The following is a 19,952-nucleotide window of genomic DNA, read 5'->3' on the forward strand; positions in this document are numbered from 1 at the left end:
TAATTGAAAAAAAGATATTCCCCCTGCCTGTTCAATTAGGCAGCTGATAACACTCTAGAATAACATTCAGACCATGAAATCTCCGGGGCTCATGAGTTCTGTTTAATTGACTCTTCGAATCAAATATAATGTTTGGCCATTTCAGTTGATACAGCCTTATAACGATGGATAAGCTGCGCACAGGTAGACTTGTAACCCAGGCTAAAGGTTCTCTCACAGCGTTTGGCCTCATGATTAATTCAACTAACTCATTTTCATTGCAGACGGATCTCTTTCACCTGACAATCTTCCAACGCTAGATGGATCCATCATAAAGTCATTGACACATAGCTAAGAACGCATAAAGTAGCCTACTTCGGTGTGAATTTTAATGACGAGATCACTTTTTGATGAGGCAACATTAATGAGAAATCTGAACAATAACATAAAAACTTATGCAAATCTCCATTGCTGAAACGCGATCAAAAGATGTCGGTTGTTAATCAGTACATATGGTCCAGTCTTGTTCCACTGACAAAGATGAAAAAAACTTCCTGGGGGATATAGATAAGCTGATAAGGAGTGCAGTTAAAGAAATCATCAGGTTCCCACACGATTGCCTAAATGGAATGATTTACGCTCCAAAGAAATTTCGTGGCATTGATCTTACGAGAGCGAAGCAGGAGGAGTATATTCAACATTTCAATATCTGCAGAAAAACTCTTCGTGTCTATAGTCCCAACCTTCATGCCATCAGAGATGTGGAAGGTGAAAAAATTTGTCATTGGAGAAGCTTGACATATCTTTGGCAGATGACCGTATGACTGGTAGGTCTAAGATGATCAGACGACCCCTACGTGAACGAGCTTTCCGAACTTGGAAAACACATACTCTCAGGCGTAAAGGCGTCTCTGTATAGGAAGACCACCCTGTAACCGTACAACAGGGTTACAGATTCCACTCAGTATTTATTATTATTATTATTATTATTATTATTATTATTATTATTATTATTATTATTATTATTATTATTATTAAACAGATTCATTAAATTTTATATATTCTGTTTCTCATCATTTAGACTGTAATAATTAGGTATCACGTATATTATTGTATTTAATCATAGGTTAAGTGAAATTTGTTTGTAATTATTCTGTATTGTAGTAAGTGAGATTTGTTGGTTTCACATTGTCATGCTGTGGCTTGTAACTCTGGCTAGATGAGCTGGCATAGTATTTTGCAATCGAGGCTATGTTTAACTGTGCAAGTAGATTTCCCGGAGACGCATTCTGCATAGTCATTCTCAATCCGCTTGGGTACGCTTAGACGACACATGACTGATGACATCAGTGCGTGGGCACGTGATTGCGACCTAGTGTCAGTATTCGCCAGCTACTGTGTGTGGAAGTGGAAGGGATGAACAGTGAGTAGGGAGATGAGTCGTCATCGCGAGGTGAGATAAGTTGATGCAACGGTGGGGAGAGGTATTCAGATCATATCGTTCAGTTCATATTCTTCAGTTCATATCGTTCAGATCATATCGTTCAGATCATATTGTGCAGATCATATGAAACAGTCAGATGTATCAAATGGAAGAAGTGGTCTTAGTGTGATGGTCAGAGCTAAGAGTTGTGTTTGAAGAAGTAATAATCGAGGAGGTCTACAAGTGGTGGTTGTATCCGAGCAGAGACGGGTACTATGCAGATAAAGAAACATCATCTTCTTGTGAGGATGGACTTCACAAGATGTTTCAATAATATTTTCCAATTTCTTATAATATATTGAGTGGACGTAATTACATTGGAGCTCCCTACACGCGTACATGGTATGTAGGCCAACTCCTTGTTATATAAGAAGATAACAGCAGACGGCTCCCGACTTCAGCTCAGAGGTTTTCCCAAGAATGTCAAGTTCAACAGCGGTGTATGCCGACATCAGGTAATTAAAGCATCAGACATGTTATGCATTCATAACATGAAGAAGAATGTAATCAGCGGCGATATCACATCTCACTTCAAGTTTATGCCAATAATCAGCGGCGATATCACATCTCACTTCAAGTTTATGCCAATAGCTTTTTTTGTTTAGATTAAATTTTCCTTTTATTAGTACCGCAAATCTCACGATATATTTCTTTTGTTAAATTAAAAGACGTCAATGATTGTTCATTGTGACGTAAATTATAGTCATAAACTCAGTTTTATTTTAATTATAATAAGTGATTCCAGTTCCATGTACAATCCTCAATTGTGGAAATGCAACAGTAATTTAATATTTTCCTGATCCATATCCCTGTATATTGCCAGATATGTGAGTTTATCACCTCACGCCTTGAGATAATTGATATAAGAGGTATGCTCTACCGAATTTTGTTGTTTTTCTTAAAAAAGCAACTGGCGCTCAAACAAATGTTATTTATATTGTGTGGAAGATATGAAGGTATAAGAGTAGTGGTTGGAGTAGCCACAACCCATACATCAACTTCTGGGTAGGCAACAGAAGAGGACTCTCATGTTCTGAGTTGACTAACATACTAAAAATTTCATACAATATTTCAGCCGTTCGGGTAGTCCCTGACAGGTGTTCAGCACAAACCACTGCATTCATCAAGACTGTAGCAAGATCGAAACCCTTGACTATGTGCTGGGGTTTTGTTGTAAAGTGGAATTACTCCAAAACTTGCGTCATCACAGAGTAAGATCATCTATTGCATGCGCTCTAAGAGAACTCAAGTGTGAAATGTTCGAAGGAGTCTCTTGCCTCGCTTTCTATAAGGAGATCTGACGTTACCACTCACCGTCGGACACGTAAAGCAGTAGTTTTCGACCCAACCGTGCAATTTGAGACCAACATAGTTAGTGGCGGCTCTAAGAAGCTCGGGGCTCCCGCAATAATTGAAAATGGGCCCTTCGTTTCCTGATAAGGAAAGTTACAAGTTCATTTCGTAGTAAAGGATTGTGTATTATTACAATGAACAACAACGATACAACGATGATAATAATAATAATTACATAATTTAGTTTTCAAATCTGAAGGAATTAGAATAATACACTTAAATGGTATTAACACACACACACACACACACACACACAAGAAATGCATATTCCAATTATAGTAATCAAAATACGCTGACCGTCACAATATTCGGAAATAATCTCGTTCCTAGGACAAAATAATTAACTCAACCGTCCATCGTAGGCCTACTTAGCTACACGGACTGCCGAGAGTTATGAACAGGCTAGAAATTTCAGTATTTAGAGTTTAGATAAGGTGGATGTCATTGTTACTGCATCTTCTCTGATTACTGGGTTCTAAGAACTGGCTAATTACTTCAAATGGCTTCTTGATTGTTGTGAGTGGCAGCAAGGGATGGTTATTATTGGAACAGGCTGGGAAACTCACATTCTTTCAGAAATAACTACCGTACTTCTATTGATGAAAGAAGCTCTGCATTACACGGCCGAAGTTTGAAATAATCCTCTGTTGTGTGCTGTAGCTTTATCAAAATGTAAAATATTCTTCAGCTACTGAATTAAGAAACAGTCATGTGCCTCTCACATGCCATGCCCCCCCCCCAGCTCCGAGGGGTCTGCGGGGTCCTTATCACCGCCACTGAATATAGTCCAGGTCAGAGAGATTGATGAAGAAAAAACGAGCATCTACGAGCCAGCAAAACTTATTTTAGTGAGAAATATAAATTCCTCGCGAATGCTGGTCAGTAAGGGTTCTGCTAATAGGAAGCAGAGGCTGCGAAACAAAATATGCATGGGGCACGATTAAAAGCACGTGGATCCAGAACAGCACGTTGTAAAATATCGTAACTGATATCATTAACAACCCCCTGAGCATCCTTCATCATCATTCATAATTTTAAGTTATCCGTTTCGAAAAATAACGCATATTTTCTATAGAAAACTTTGGAATATTCTAAGTGTTTTATATTCATAGCATTAGATTTTATTATCTGTTGTGAAATTCGGATGTAACAATTTAATGGAATTTAGGATCCTTGAGGTCACTCCCAGTAGGGAACTTACGTCAAATTTGAAAAGAATAGAACGAATTTCTTAACAAATTATAGATGAAGGAAATCTGGATTCTTTTGTGGAATACGAATGTTAATACGTCAAAATATTTGACTTTCAGCACTCCAGTCTCATAAATATTTGTTGCTGTTTGGAGGACTGCTTTGTAAGCATGCGCTAGTCAACACTTAGTGGCATACGTGGGCCATACGACGGTTTATGAATCTCCCTCCAAATGTTTTATCCATATCGTAGCAATGGAGCATCGTTAGTACGATAGTCATTGCGACTAGATTTCCCACCTACCTTGTAAATGAAAAGTTGAGGATATTCTTGTAAGGCGTGATCTACGTTGTCCACAAAACATCAGATCGTACCTGAAAAAAAAGTTAAAGTTTTAGTCTTACGAAGTAGATTCGCGGACAAGTGTTTTTAATATTTTGTCTGTTAAATGATCCTTCTTTCTAAATCCATCAATATGAAATGTACAGTATAATGACTCACTCAAACTGTCTCCACTTTAGAAACCATCAGTTTGAACCTGTAATCCAATGATACACTTAAATTATCTTCTTTAGAATCCTTCCTGTAAGAACATATTTTGAGACTGTGTTGAAAGAACATAACTATGTTTTCAGGTTTAAATTGTTTGAAAGTTGAGTTTGAAATTGGAAACTAGCTGGTCAAAATAAAATAAAATAAAATATAATAAAATATAATAAAATAAAATAAAATAAAGATGGTTCCGTCAGTGAATCTCAGTCTGTATTTAGAAACGGTCTTGATTCCGGGGACGATTTATTGTCTATCTAAATTTTATTTCAAAAGTCTCTTGATCAAGAACCAACTATCTTTGCTTGTTTCATTGATTATAAAGAATCCGTTAAGCGTAATATCATTATACAACAGCGGAAAAATTTTGGGCTTGACAATAACGATATGAATAACATCCAGAAGCTGGATTGGAAGCAAACAATGCACATCAAAAAGTAGAGCTAGGTACGGAAAACATCGAAATATAAAAAGATGCGAGACAAGGTTGTATGCTCCCTCCAATCCTTTTTTATCTCATACTAGACTAATTCACCAACGAGCCATGGTTGTCTGTGTAGTGCCGAGGAATCATGTGAAGCCTTAGCTCTCACAAAGTGCAGAAAAGCAGACTATTTCGGTCACATCTTCGCAAATAACAAATACATTCCCTTATAGAAATGATTATAGAAGACAAGAGAGAAGGAAAATGAGGACGTTCTATCCGGGATGCGAAACCTCACACACCGGGTCGGTATCCACGACAAGGCAACTCTGATACAGGAAACTCAAACATTACTCCATGATGTTCTCTAATCTTCTGTAAGAAGAAGATGAAGGAGAGGGAAAAGAAATATACATTGTTAAACCGTCCGATTCATCGCTAAATGCTGGACTTAGGTCCAAGGGCTGCCGGGTTCGATTCCCAGCAGGGACGGGAATTTTAACTTTCATTAGTTAATTCCTCTGGAACGAGTTGTTTGTGCCGTCTTTAGCATTATATTTAATTCCAGGCAGGGTCCCATTCTCATAGAAGCTCAGGTCGGTTATACGGCGTCAACTCGAAAGACCTCCACCAGGACTCCACGGTGGCCACACTCTATTATTATTATTGTATGTAGGCAATGTTCATCCCTTAGACCCATGTCCCTACACTAAGTCGGGGATGAAGTGAGATGGATTTATATGACATGCTTTTACAGCCGGCTGTTCTTCCTGACGTCAATATTAGTCGAGGAGCTAATGATGATCAAATGAACGATCGGCACGCCATTATTATTATTATTATTTTAAACAAATTCATGGAAAACGCTATTAATTAGAACCCTATCGCCTGCCCTCGAAACCTGTCTACACTTAATGTTCCGCATAAATAATCATTAATTGCCTAAAAGTATGTTCTCCGAAATCTTATTAATGATTAATTAATAGCTCTACAGCCCATGCTCAATAGTGGCATTGAAATTAAGCCTTAGCAGCAACTGTATATTTCTGAGAAGACACGCTTATAGCTGACCTAATATAGATGTAATAAATTCGTAATGAATATAGCTCCTACTCTTAAATGCAGTAGTATAATATTATTTGTAATCAATAGTGTATCGAGTAGAGCAACAATTTATCTCACCATTTCACCACCTGACGATGTAGTGTCTGAAACGCATAGTGCAAAAAACTTCTGACTCGTAACAGTTTTTATTCATGAAGAAAAATTGCAATTGGTTATGAGAACATGTAATAAATAGCATAAAGCATTTGGTGGATGACAGTGATAAACTTTGATGTACTTCGTATACCTCTCGCGTAGTCATTTATGGGTTTGGTCGTGGATTATTTTTCTGGTGTAGTTTTTCGGTACGGGCGAAGTCAGACAAGGTGAGAAACACGAAGAAAACAGGGAGACTACAGTAGATTTGTACTCTGATATTTAAATATTAATGACGAAAGGATACAGAACAGTGATAGCGTGGTACTCACCGTAGAAGCCTTCGGTTAAGAGGTCCTCGGGTTCGATTCCCGACCGAACCGGCTATTCTAGCCGCGTATAATTAATTCCTCTGGCACACGGACTGGGCGTTTGTGCATGTCTCTTCATTTACATACAACCAACACCAACATCACAGAAATACGTAATGGCTAAGTACGCTCTTCTACAAACGGTTGATGTCAAGAAGAGCACGCGACCATAAAACTAGACCAGGTGCACATATATTGGACATATCATACCATCGACCACATCAGCGTTTGAGAAAGATGGTGAAGAAAATAGAAAATAAAGACAGTTCAGTATTAACTGCACTCCAGGGCAAAGGCAACACGAGAATATCAGTGCACCTTGGTAGATGCAACAAACAATTGTCATACTTAGTAACGACTTCGTAAGCTGAACTTGTACCCATCGTCTAAAATTTAAACCTATTGTATTTTGGTATTAACACAGAGAGCACAAGGGAAGTTCTGATTATCATAAGAATCATTTACGAATATCTCCTACCTTCTCCATATCTCAGTATCAAATATATACCGACTTCATACAGCTCATTCTTACGCGTAATAATAATAATAATAATAATAATAATAATAATAATAATAATAATAATAATAATAATAATAATTCGGCTGCAAAGTTGCACGTATTTTGCATCAATTTTTTTACTTCTGCTCTCTCCAATGAATCTGGTCGCATTAGCTAACTACACCGATCCCTCCTGAAAGCATAAACGTAAACTCTATGTATACACAACAGATTGCTGGAATGATTTTATTCAACAGACATATAGTGCTAATAATTTTTCTATCTACAAAAGCCTGATGACTTCAACCGGGATCGGACTCACAGTCTTGAATACAAGAAGTTAGCGTGTTGATTCTTGGGTGAGCCGGGTTGAGTAGCTCAGACGGTTGAGCCGCTAGCCTTCTGACAGTTTCGATGCTGGCTCAGTCCAGTGGTATTTGAAGGTGCTCAAATACGTCAGCCTCGTGTCGGTAGACTTACAGGCACGCAAAATATCTCCCGGGGGCAAACTTCCGGCACCCCGGTGTCTCTAAAACTCGCCAAAATGTAGTTAGTGGGACGCAAAAGCAATAACATAATAATAATAATAATAATATATAATAATGTATATAATATATTATAATTATCATAATAATTTATTATTATTATTATTATTATTATTATTATTATTATTATTAATTCTTGACCGCCTCTGTGGTGTAGTGGATAGAAGGATTAGCTGCCACCCCCGGAGGCCCGGGTTTGATTCCCGGCACTTCCACGAAATTTGAAAATTGGTACGAAGTGTATTTATTCTTTAACATAACAGGAGTTCAGCCCAAATACATGTTCACAATGAAAAAACTTACAAAAAAACAACACGAGACTCCTTGGCCATGCCATAAGGTCCATCAGATACTCCGGAAACGTGACATTCCCTAGGGAGGATCACCACAGCAGTCATCCTCAGTCCCTACATGCCACGTCCATCGACCCCGCTGGATATAAAATAAATACATTAAATAAACAAAAAAACAAAAAATTAAAAATGAACTACCGTCCTTCTACTACTGCTGTCTGGCCATGTCATCATCCATTGATGACACGAGCGGCCCAATCCGTGGGGTCCGTAAGAAGCCCCCAACCACCCCTACCAGATGACAGCGCAGCTTTCTCACCATTCCATTTGCGGCCGACTTTGTGAGGCTGAAACCGCTCTCCTTCTGTACACCGCCTCTCTCCTCCTCGTTCAGCATATATATCTCTTTTATTTCTATGGGGTAGGCAGTTTTGGTACTTTTACCCTCGTCTGAACTCTCAATTCTGTTTTAACTAACAAAACGAAATGTAGCCAAGATTTTAATTAGGACTAATAGGAACATCAATAAGAAATTTTATGTAAATCAGATCAGCCTTTACCAACGCAACGAAAACAAACAAAAAAATAAACACAGTAAAATCATCTCCGTGCAGACTGCGATGGCCCTAGGAGTAGTGGAATGTAAAGGGTTCAACTATACCTAAACTCGGGACTATGTGGGATAGAGTGACCAACTTTGCCACCTGAAATTTACGTGGTATTCATTTTGGGTGTAGGCTGAGTGAACCGCAGGGCAATGTGCCCCTCCGAAAACAGAAACCTCGTTTCTATTTTTACGACTTCTGAAAGGGAATCAAACCCATATCCTTCCATTTGATCCAAATACCCCGTTACTACCTCGGTTAGGCAGTCTATCAAACAAATGAAATGTTAAAGATGTTAGATTTTCTCCCAGTCGCCACGGAATGACGTTTAACACTAAGAGCACGTTGTTCTCGGTCGAAATAACCAACAGATAGCCTTTTCCATTGTATTTATATAAGTTTCCATCAAAGGTCTCTTTAAGATATTGTTTAATTCTTTTATTGAAGTTTGGATCAAAATAGTTTTTTACTATTGCTTAATTTGATCACCCACCCAAATTAACTTAGAATTTTATGAGGCGTTGACCGACTGAAAATTCTAATGTTATTGTAATTCTAACAATACAGCGCTGAGAATAGTATGGCTCCTGGGCACCCCTTATGGAAGAGATCCGCAGGTTTTGAAATTAATGGAGTCTCCTAAGTATGAGGGTCGCATTTCAGCACAGCCGCTCGTTGGGTTTAAGTCCTGCCAGTTTCCAAAGAAATGAATAGAGAGCTTTTACGTTTCGTAACTCAGTTTACATAATATTTGTATATGCTACAAGATAAATATAATGCAATGTTAAAAAGCACTACCGTGAATTGGCTTCAGAAGAAATGTAGGAACACGTGAAGCAATCTTTACTTTACGTCTGATCTTATAGGATCAAATTAAGGAGAACAAGCCCACGTACATGGCATTCGTACATCTAGAAAATGCATTCGATAATGTTGATTGGACCAAGCTATTCGAGATTCTGAAGGCGATTGAGATCAGATACCGAGATCTACAATCTGTAGAAAAATCAGTCTGCAATGATAAGAATCGAGGGCTCTCAAGAAAAAGCAGCAGTCCAGAATGGAGTGAGACAAGGCTGCAATTTGTTCCCCCTCCTTGTCATTGTTTATATAGAACAGGCAGCAAAGTATATAAAAAAAGGAATTTGGAAAGGGAATCACAAACCAAGGAGAGAAAATCAAAACCTTGAAATTAGCCGATGATATTGTTACTTTTATCTGAGCCTGCAAAAGATCTGCAGAACTTGCTGAGTGGTATGGGCAGAGTCTTGGGAAAGGAGCTCTTATTCTTCTGATTATTTATCTGTTTACCCTCCAGGGTCTGTTTTTCGCTCTACCGCTTCAAGGGCAATGATCTGGAGCTTCAGACTCTGGGTCGGGGAATACAATTGGGGAGGATGGCCAGTACCTCGCCCAGGCGGCCTCACCTGCTATGCTGAACAGGGGCCTTGTGGGGGGACAGGGAGATTGGAATTGATAGACAAGGAAAAGGGAACGAAGCGGCCGTGGCCTCATGTTAGGTACCATCCCGGCATTTGCCTGGAGGAGAAGTGGGAAACCATGGAAAACAACTTCCAGATTGGCTGGTGGGAATCAAACCTACCTCTACACAGTTGACCTCCCGAGGCTGAGTGGACGCCGTTCCAGCCCTCGTACCACTTTTCAAATTTCGTGTCAGAGCCGGGAATCGAACCCGGGCCTCCGGGGGTGGCAGCTAATCACACTAATCAATACACTACAGAGGAGCATGGGGGAGGGGTCCAACATGAAAATAAATAATCCTTAACGAAAGTAATGGAGTGTAGTCGAACGAAGTCAGGTGGTGCGGGAAATACTAGATTAGGAAATGAGTTCTTAAAAGGGGAAGATGAATATTGTTACCTGGATAGTAAAATAACAGAAGTAAGGGGGACATAAAATGCAGACTAGCACAAGAAAGAAAGGCCTTTCTTAAGAAATGAAATTTTGATACTTCGAACAGTTACATGTATATAGGAATTAGAAAAATGTTTTCGAAGACTTTCGCCTGGAGTGTGGTATTGTGTGGAAGCGAAACATGGAAGATTATCAGCTCAGAAAGAAAGTAGAACCTTTTAAAATATGGTATTACAGAAGAATACTGAGGGTGAGATGGGTACATCGAATCGCGAATGAAGAGATATTCAATCGAATTGGTGAAAGGAGATCGATTTGGCTAAATTTGACGAAAAGAAGAAATGGAACGATAGGACACATCTTAAAGACACCCAGTCTTTTTCAGTTGGCTTTAGAAGAAAATGACCGAGCTCGATAGCTGCAGTCGCTTAAGTGCGGCCAGTATCCAGTAATCGGGAGATAGTGGGTTCGAACCCCACTGTCGGCAGCCCTGAAGATGGTTTTCCGTGGTTTCTCATTTTCACACCAGGCACATGCTGGGGCTGTACCTTAAGTAAGGCCACGGCCGTTTCCTTCCCATTCCTAGGCCTTTCCTATCCCATCGTCGCCATAAGACCTATCTGTGTCGGTGCGACTGAAAGCAAATAGCAAAAAAAAAAAAAAAAAAAAAAAAAAAAAATGTAGTTGGTAAGAACGGTAGGGGTTAGACAAAGGTATGAATATGACAAACAGATTAGAGCAGATGTAGGATGTAGTAGTTACGTAGAAATAAAAACTTTACGGCATGGAGGGCTGCATCAGACCAGTCTATAGGCTGATTACTCAAACAAAACAATGGTATTATTATTGATATTATTATAATAATTATTATTATTGTTTACAGAGAATTTTGTCCCGCCAAAGTTCTTTTACGTGTACCTGAAGCTACCAACATGGAGTTGGTGGTGAGCACCGGAGTGATCCGGGATCGAACCCGCATCTTGGGATGAGAAAGCCGGAATTCTTACAATCTGAACCACTTTTGCCGGCAAATATTTCTTCTGGTTATAATGCAGGGAACCCCTGACACTTGTTAGAAGAATTGCTTTTAAGGCAACCGTCACTAATCATCTTTCCATTCCTTCTTTATTCTCGTACTAGCTGATGTACCCGTGCTTCGCTACGGGATTCTCAGAAAGACTGACTTTGTGGTTTTCCTAACCTGAAATCAACATAGGTCATTACAAAAACGTAAGTATGAATGTAGCGATTAAAAGCAATGCTATCATATAAAATACTCGATCAAATGGAAAGCCGCATGTTTTATCACTTTTAACGAACAGTGCTGCGGTTAGATTACGGTGCCAATCTAATAGTCCAAATTTCCAGAGCTGACCAGGCCGCAGATTGCCATGAACACTCATCTGCCATTATTCCGCTAAATATGCACACTGTTCATTCCAATCAGTGCCTCAGAGTGGGGATTGAATAGCCCGAATGCTATGATGATCCAGTATGTTACCTACCAGTAGTATCAGAAAATTTATAAACCAGGGGAATGGCATGCTAAAGAAAAAGTTATCTAACTCCCCAGCTACTTCCCATCAATATTCAGACAGGCTGTTACACTCTGTACGACTGGGCGAGTTGACAGTGTGGTTAGCGGTGCGCAGCTGTGAGCTTGCATCCGAGAGATAGTGGATTCGAACCCCATTGTCGGCAGCGCTGAAGATGGTATTCCGTGGTTTCCCACTTTCACAACAGTCAAATGCTGGGCCTGTACCTTAATTAAGGCCTAAGGCACTGCTAGTCCTTTCCTATCCCATCGTCGCCATAAAACCTATCTATGTAGGTGCAACGTAAATGAAATAAAAACTACTCTGTACGCAGCAGTAATCCTATCTACTGGAGATGAGGGGCAACAGAAGACACAAAGCACATCACGACAATGGTCAATGTAATGTTATTGTTGATCAATGTTATGAGCTTTCTATATTGTAGGCCTTCACATTTAGTTTTCCTTCGACTCTGTGATTTGTAAAATATTTTATATCATAAACTGTAGTTTCTTATTCTTCGACTTTACATACCGATTTTCATTAAATACTGTTTACCCATTTTCTCGTTTCTCGGCGCTGATATGGACTTAGTAACAAAAATCCAAATTCATGAATATCTTTGTGATCATAGCTAGTACGGTAATAATGTATAAGACATGAATAATAGGAAATTTAATACTATATAACCTTAGTTATGTAGCATTCATCGATTACACCTCTAATAAGAAATATTTGATAATTACATTTTAGGCCTTCCCCTAAACTACCATTTCACTCAGCGTGAATAAAATAATTTACAGCCTAGACTATAGCGACTTATTTCCTGACTTTGCATACCGATTTTCATCAAGATAGGACTACTAATAACAACAATATTTGAGAATTAAATTTTAGGCCTTCCTCTAAACTACCATTTTTCTCAGCGTGAGTAAAATTATTTATAGCCTAGATTGTAGAGGCTCATCCCCCGACTTCACATACCAATTTTCATTAGACCACTAATAACAAAAATAGTTGAGAATTCCATTTTATGCCTTCCCCTAAACTACCATTTCACTCAGCGTGAGTAAAATTATTTATAGCCTAGATTGTAGAGGCTCATCCCCCGACTTCACATACCGATTTTAATTAGACCACTAATAACATAAATAGTTGAGAATTCCATTTTAGGCCTTACCCTAAACTACCATTTCACTCAGCGTGAGCAAAATGATTTATAGCCTAGATTGTAGAGGCTCATCCCCCGACTTCACATACCGATTTTCATTAAATTCTCTTCAACCGTTTTCTCGTGATGCGTGTACAGACAGACAGACAGACAGACAGACAGACAGACAGACAGACAGACAGACAGACAGACAGACAGACAGACAGACAGACAGACAGACAGACAGACAGACAGACAGACAGACAGACAGACAGACAGACATAAATTACGGAAAAGTAAAAAGTGCATTTTCTTGCTGCTATGGACATGACCGATACAGAAATACCATTATTTTCAAATTCTGAGTAATGTACAGACAAAACTCTTATTTTATATATATATAGATTGTGTAATGAACTTGTGAATATGTTTCGTATGGATACTGTACACATATTAGGAATTAGGGCATATTTCAGCGACATGGTGACGAACAAGTAGTTTGATGATATCACTCAGAATAATCCAGTGTTCAAACAATTGCACCTTGTGTGGATTGAGGCTACAACCTCCAGGGTACCAGTCAGTTTGCTCTAATGGGAATTGTCATAGCAACCTGATAATTACAGCTCACATGTGACATGGGTGCGATTATCATACATTGGCAATTCGCGGTGTTCTCCTCGAACTCAGTATGTTAATTTAGTGTCATTAGCATATACTGTAAATATATGTTGCATCATGAACAATCTTTGTTATTTCGTGAGATTTTGGAAATGATAATTTGAGGAATGGTACCGGAGACTTAAGTCCCAGGTCGCATTATATTTACAAACATCGGGAGAAATGAAGAGCACATTAAAGAACTTCCATAACTACGACTTATATCATAGGCTACCATGTTTCATACTTTCAGCTGTCAGCCTTCGGACAAATGTATAGTTGATGGCTCTTCATGAAGAATAAGACCAGTGTGATCCCGGAATATCGGAAACCGGCAACTTTTACCTTAGGAGAAAACAAGCTTCACATTAAGTATACTATAATGATCCGCAGAGTACACCCCTCGAATTAATAATGAACGTCTTACAACTGACGGCAGAAAAAGATTTGGTCTTTCTTAATAAATACTCAGAACTGTACAATACGATAATATAGACACAAATACATACTGACTTTAAGAGCATCAGAAATTCTGATACGAACTTTAATGTTATTTGCAAATTGACCACGTAAGATCACACTGCAATATATTTCCTCTTTATCTGAAGCTTCCTCGGTTTCCAATACATCGCAGGTCGCCTACGGGCGATGTCCTGCTACTTTTGTTCTTCCGCTCACTCTTTTGCAGTCTTTGTAGTTCTATCGACTTGAAACCTTTCCAGATTTTGTACTCTGTTCCGAAACTTATTCCTTTTTAACATCTGGACCTCCAAGATTTTGTCCTTTCCATGTATTTTCTTTGTCCGGCTCCATGGCTAAATGGTTAGCGTGCTGGCCTTTGATCACAGGGTCCCGGGTTCGATTCTCGGCAAGGTCGGGAATTTTAACCATCATTAGTTAATTTATCTGGCATGGGGACTGGGTGTATCTGTCGTCTTCAACATCATTTCATCCTCATCACGACGCGCAGGTCGCCTAAGGGAGTCAAATCGAAAGACATGTCCTAGCGAACCGAACATGTCTTCGGACACTTCCGGCACTAAAGCCATACGCCATTTCATTTCATGTATTTTATTTGACCTATGGTGTAATGGTTTTCTTTTTCCAGACGTAGTCCAAAATCGATTTTGTTGGTCTGTTAGTCTGTTAAGTCCAATCAGTACAGGTGTCCTAGACATGTCAGCCCCCTTTTTCCTCATGGTCTCCGAGATTCTCTCCAAGTGACCTGCGTGTCGTGATGAGGATGAAATGATGATGGAGACGACACATACACCCAGCCCTCGTGCCAGCGGTATGAACCAAATATGGTTTAAATTCCCGGATCTGCCGGAATCAAACCGGGGGCCCTGTGATCATAGGCCAGCACGCTAACCATTTAGTCATGCAGCCGGATAATAATAATAATAATAATAATAATAATAATAATAATAATAATAATAATAATAATAATAATAATAATAATAATAATACTTCTTGACATGTGATGCCGTGAGATAGTGATTTGTTCCCAGTTAAGAGGTGGCCTTTCCAAATCCTAACATCAATATTGTTAATTACGTAATAGCGATAGTGCAATAGAATGTTGGCCTAATTTCCTCTGGCTCGTAAATTAAACAGCAGTTGCAACAACAAGTGTATAATACCGGTAAGTTGTAGCATGGCTCATTATTACCGGTTTAGATTCTTTCTTATCAGTTTGCTTTCCGGAATTAAATAGTTACATGAATCTATCGCCATCCTCTAATTGTTATAATAACTCTTTATGAGACTGCTGTAGAACAATTTTAACTGAATAGTAAACAATATTATCTTTCCATATAAATAGTCCCGTTTATTGATATGGGGCTGGGGAAATCTTTCTTCAGCTTATCCCACCTTTTCCTGGGGTCACTGGAGCCGCCCAGGTTAACATTGATTTTGGCTGGGGATTTTCATCCGGATGACCTTCCTGACGCTGCTTGATTTTTGAGATGAAAATCTCAACCCAGTATCGATCGGTATTCGAGCCTCAGCCTTCCGGGTGAGAAACCAGCAGCTAAGTCACCTAGTTAATCACGCGCCTCCCCCTCTCTTTCCAAATCTCATATCATCATCGATTCCTCAGGATATGGCATGAAGCGCATATGAATTAAGACACTTTCGAAAATTGGAGGACCGAGCTCGTTAGCTGCAGTCGCTTAAGTGCGGCCAGTATCCAGTATTCGGGAGACAGTAGGTTCGAACCCCACTGTCGGCAGCCCTGAAAATGGTTTTCCGTGGTTTCTCATTTTCACACCAGACAAATGCTGGGGCTGTACCTTAATTAAGGCCACGGCCGCTTCCTTCCCACTCCTAGCCCTTCCCTATCCCATCGTCGCGATAAGACCTATCTGTGTCGGTGCGACGTAAAGCAACTAGGAAAAAAATGGAGGACTATGGAATAGGTCATTATAAACATACGGAAGACAGGAATCGTCCCTTCATCTTGCACTTTTGGCGACTGTTGAATGGCGTTCGACTAATGTTGCAAGTCATGATTTAGGCAATATTCATGTCCTGTCTTACCTTCTTCAGTAATGTGCTCCTAGTAGTACTAGGAGTTCTAAACATGCATAATTTTGATTCAACCTTATGTGTGTAAAGAGAAAGCAAACATCCCAAATGGCAATTAAAGGAGGTGACTCGTTCCAATTTTGTATTCTCGATTACAATCTTTGCTCTAACAGGAGGACTTTTGTCTTCTCCGGAGATATTTCCCGATAAAATGACTTTTCTGTATTAGAAAACTGAATAATAATAATAATAATGATAATAATAATAATAATATAATATAATATAATATAATATAATATAATATAATATAATATAATATAATATAATATAATATAATATAATATAATATAATATAATATAATATAATATAATATAATATAATATAATATAATATAATATTATTATAACTATTATTATTGTTATTAATTATACCAGGGGTACATCTTCCCCGGCTGTTTAAACTGCGCGCCTTCTCTACGGTCATCTATGCCAACGGACTTGAACTTATAAACTCCCAAAGAATTTCGTCTTCTATAGTTAGATGGCTCTAACATCGATTTGTTAGCTCACTCTCACGGACTGGAAACAAACCAAGAACTTAGGAAATATCATTTTTGTTATTGATAAAGCTTTTTCTGAGGATTTTTTCTTGTTTTCTTAGTGTAAAGAAATTGTCAATGCTTCTGCTGGTTCCCCCGCTATTGTAATCTACCTATCAGATGCTTGTAAATATATTCTCTGCCTATAAAACTCGGGGGTGTGTAGGGAATTCAGCCTATCAGCAAAATGTAATTCCAATTTAATCTGGAAGCTTCCCGTACGGAACTATAAAAGTAGGGAACTTCAGGGCCGTCTTGTCTGAATTGCTCCAGTGCTCGAGAGTACGACCTGACGGAGGCTTAGGAGACACGGGTGCGGCCTGCTTGAAGAACGTCCAGCGATACAAGCTAATGGCGGAATTTACCTAAACATGTGACAGCACCTGCGGGTAGTTTGAGGGGAAGGTTTTAGCCGTTTTCTTTTAATGTAATTTCGTAAATTGTTGGCTTAAATTGAGGATTTTCGGCGAAGTCTAAGGAAATATGTAATGTAAGGGAACGAAGAGTGGTGATAGCAATTTTTGACATTTGATATTTATAATACAGCATTGCCCTATATCTTTCAGAATACAGAACAGAGAATACAACATTTTTACCAAGGCTTTCAATTATTTAGAAGGAACTATAGAACCGAAATCGAAGCAAATATTTTCCCTCTGCCTGAATTAGAGACTCTTGCCTGATCTCTCTTCCTTTTAGAATTGCTATAATAAAAATGAAATCTTATCTCATATTCTCTTCAGAAAGATCACCTCATTCTGGTTCAGTGAGCTTTCAATAAATGTCTAAAGCAGACCGCAAAATTTCAAAATTATAGATGAGGGGATTTCAGATATAAATATTTAGAAATAAATTAGATAATTTTAACATGCGTGAGATAGGATTTTACAATTCTCTTTAAAGGTATATTTCCATATCTTTATCTCTTTCTTCCGTGCATTTTATTACATTATTATTTTATTCTTTGATGCGAATATAAAATAGGAACTACGAAGTGAAAAAAACAAGTATATATAAGCGATCAAGGATCCAGAGTTTCGGTACATTAGAGTAATTGCTGTCGTGGAGTTCACTGCACTCTGGTCGTGACATGATGCATGCTGGAGAAGCCGGGCTGTGATCACGCACTGGCAAAAATCTCTTCCGACTGGTCCAGCCTGTTCCCTAGTGACGTTCGTGGCATCACGTACTGCTGGCGGCACTCAGCTCTGCTCGGTTGTCATGTATATCTCCTCGCCACCAGTGTGCTGGTCTCACAGAAATATATTAAGCTCAATCTTACAGTCTTTTTATAACGGATGATTGCCCCTGATTGAGGCCCTGTGTGATATTGTCGTTGGGATATTACATAATTTAACATTCTATATTATTTATTGTTTTGTGCGAATAAACTCTTCCGGGTGCTTCAAATACATACTCTGCAGCAGAATGGGTGGCCTATCTGGAGGAGTTTTTATTAAGATGAAAATGCCATATGAATATGAATGAATATGTCATATGCTGGATGAATATGCCCATGGGTTTCCAAAGGCCGTAAAAGTAGTTAGTGGTACGTTAAGCCAAGAACATTAATAATAATAATAATAATCGAGTGCGAAGTAGGCGACCTAGTCATTGCCAGCAGCTAAGCCAGGGGCAACTGATCAGGCATCCTGAGCCGTAGTTGACATGCTGTCTACGGGAGCTAGTTCCTTTTCACTTCTCCTCTAGCAAACAACACTCATCCAAGTGAAGAACACGCCCAATGTTGCTTAACGTTGGAGATCCCACCCGATCAGCTACGTTGTTGGCTCTGTGCATTGCCCAAGGTATAAACAGCCCTAGCGTGTGTGTATACATTCTGTTTAGTCAGACACACATCAATGAAATTGCCTCGTTAAATGAAAATACTTGCTTCTGGAGATAAGATGATTATATTTGAAGAGTGACATCGAATGAATGTTAAGATGCTGCACTTTAAGCACATGAAGACGGTATCCTGATGACGGTATGTTCTGGAATGTAGGGAAGAGACTACGTTAGCATGATATGCTTCATGAGACAACTTGCCCATTGAGAACGCGGGGAAGTGAATATGGAGAGGGATGTTATAGTTGCCGCCGAACCTTATACTAGTACTAGGTATCAAACACGTTAGGAATACATCACGTTTAAGCCCAAAGCATTATTAAATATAATCAGCACAATGCCTTTAACTGGAGGAAAATTCCAGTCATGAATTGTTCTGTGCTAAACAGATGAGCATAAATTGTGTTGGTAATTAAATGTCGTGAAATTATGCATGTAGTGTCTCGTGTTGTTTTGGTTTATTAGTTTAAGCCTCCAAGTTCACAAGATGTAACCTCTATGGACTTTAAAAGAGCCTATTGTTGCGATCAAATTTATGTAAAATTATCTTATGCATAAACTTCGTGCAGAAACATCGACAATGTTAACAAGAGTTAACATAATGTGAACAGTAACATTGTGTGCAGAAAAATAAATGGGGATATTTTTGAATACTTGTTGTGACGTGACCAATAAAATTCGTTGTTCTGTGATTTTCATTACACCTGCCAGCTGCTTAACCCAACATACTGCGGAGTACGTATTTGAAACACCTGGTGGACGGAGATTTTTTTATTTTTTTAGAATTTGCTCTACGTCACACCGTCAGAGATAGGTCTTCTGGCGAAGATGGGATAGGCTTAGGAGTGGGAAGGAAGCGACCGTGGTCTTAAGTAAGTTACAGCCCCAGCATTTGCCTGGTGTGAAGATGGGAAACCACGGAAAATATCTTCAGGGCTGCCGACAGTGTGATTCGAACCCACTATCTCCCGAAAGCAAGCTACTAGCTACGTGACCCAAACAGCACAGTCACTTGCTTGGTCAATTTAGGGGAGATCATAACATTACATTATAGAAGGCTTACGACCAAAGTAATTAGGATATTGCTGAAAAAAATATTACAGAAATAATGCGGCAGTCAGCTTGATGTCGTCTGCTACAATCAGGGAGCTCCGGAATCTAGCACTGCTTCAATTTACATCTGCCATGTTCCAGTTCGATCTCTCCTGATCAGCAGTTGTTATTCATCGATTCTAATATGATTAAGCGTGTGAGGTTTGT

Source organism: Anabrus simplex, chromosome 1, assembly GCF_040414725.1.
Source record: "Anabrus simplex isolate iqAnaSimp1 chromosome 1, ASM4041472v1, whole genome shotgun sequence".
Taxonomy (NCBI): domain Eukaryota; kingdom Metazoa; phylum Arthropoda; class Insecta; order Orthoptera; family Tettigoniidae; genus Anabrus; species Anabrus simplex.